The following is a 1971-nucleotide window of genomic DNA, read 5'->3' as shown; positions in this document are numbered from 1 at the left end:
AGACCATCCTGGTCAACACGGTGAAACCCCATCTCTACTAAAACTACGAAACATTAGCTGGGCATGGTGGCGCGTGCCTGTAATCCCAGCTACTCAGGAGGCTGAAGCAGGAGAATTGCCTGAACCCAGGAGGCAGAGGTTGCGGTGAGCCAAGATCGCGCCATTGCACTCCAGCCTGGGTAACAAGAGCGAAAAAAAAAAGAAGAAGCCAAAAATCTGGCCATCTGGCCAGGTGCGGTGGCTCATGCCTGTAATCCCCGAACTTTGGAAGGCCGAGGCGGGAAGATCACCTGAGGTCAGGAATTCGAGACCAGCCTGACCAACATGGTGAAATCCTGTCTCTACTAAAAATACAAAAATTAGCCAGGCATGGTGATATATGCCTGTAATCCCAGCTACTCAGGAGGCTGAGGCAGGAGAATTGCTTGAACCCAGGAGGAGGAGGCTGCAATGAGCCAAGATCACGTCACTGCACTCCATCCTGGGCAACAGAACAAGACTCTTGTCTCAAAAAAAAAAAAAAAAAAAAAAAAAGAAGACAAAAAAATTTTAAGAGGTCGGGCACAGTGGCTCATGCCTATAATCCCAGCACTCTGGGAGGCCAAGGCCTGTGGAGCACTTTAGGTCAGGAGTTCAAGACCAGCCTGGGCAATATGGAGAAACCCCATCTCTACTAAAAATGCAAAAATTAGCCAGACATAGTAGCACATGCCTGTAATCTCAGCTACTTAGGAGGCTGAGGCATGAGAATAGCTTGAGCCTGGAAAGTGGAGGTTGCAGTCAGCCAAGATCACGTCATTGCACTCCAGCCTGGGTGACAGAGAGAAACTATCTAAAAAAAAAAAAGGTTAAATTAGATTAGTGAATGATGTAAACAAAATATATTCTAGCCATTCACTGGAATATTATTCACCATAAAAAATGAGTCTTGAGATCATGTTATAAGACAATAAGAAAAAGAAATGAGTTATTAATATATGCTACATGAATGAACCTTGAAAATATTGTGCTAAGTGAAAGAAACCAGACATAAAAGCCACACATTATTCCATTTATGTAAAATGTCCAGAATAGGCAAAAAAAAAATTTTTTTTTTTGAGACAGAATCTCACTCTGACACCCAGGCTGGAGTGCAGTGGCATGATCTTGGCTCACTGCAAACTCCGCCTCCCAGGCTCAAGCGATTTTCCTGCCTCAGCCTCCCACGTAGCTGAGATTATAGGCACCCACCACCACACCTGGCTAATTTTTTTGTATTTTTACTAGAGATGGTGATCTGCCCACCTTGGCCTCCCAAAGTGCTGAGATTAAGGCATGAGCCACTGCACCAGCCAAAATAAGCAAATCTGTAGAGACAAGTAGATTAGTAGTTGCCAGAGACTGGGGGGAGGGAGGAACTGGGAGTAACTGCTAACGGGTACGGGGTTTCTCTTCCGGGTGATGGAAATGTCCTCAAATTAGATGGTAGTGATGGTTGTACAACCATCTGAATATACTGAAAACCACTGACTTGTACACTTTAAAAATGGGAATTTTTGGCTGCCGAGGCCCCTCCCCTACTCCCCTCTTCCCTCTCCTGTCTGTAAATTTCACACAAAGTAAAAAGTGACTCTGCAGCCGGGCATGGTGGCTCACGCCTGTAATCCCAGCACTTTGGGAGGCCGAGGCGGGCAAATCACCTGAGGTCAGGAGTTCAAGACCAGCCTGGCCAACATGGCAAAACCCCATCTCCACGAAAAATACAAAAATTAGCCGGGCATGGTGGTGGGCACCTGTAATCCCAGCTACTCGGGAGGCTGAAGCAGGAGAATCACTTGAACCCAGGATGCGGAGGTTGCAGTGAGCCAAGATCATGCCACTGCACTCCAGCCTGGGCGACGGAGCAAGACTCTGATTCAAAACAAATTAATATAAATAAATAAAAAATAAAACTGGGAAATTTTATGTAATATTATGTGAAATTTTTTTTTT

Source organism: Sapajus apella, unplaced genomic scaffold (genome assembly GCF_009761245.1).
Source record: "Sapajus apella isolate SASKATOON/1434 unplaced genomic scaffold, GSC_monkey_1.0 scaffold13, whole genome shotgun sequence".
NCBI classification, from domain to species: domain Eukaryota; kingdom Metazoa; phylum Chordata; class Mammalia; order Primates; family Cebidae; genus Sapajus; species Sapajus apella.
The sequence above is the reverse complement of the archived record's forward strand: the minus strand, read 5'-3'. Positions refer to the sequence as shown.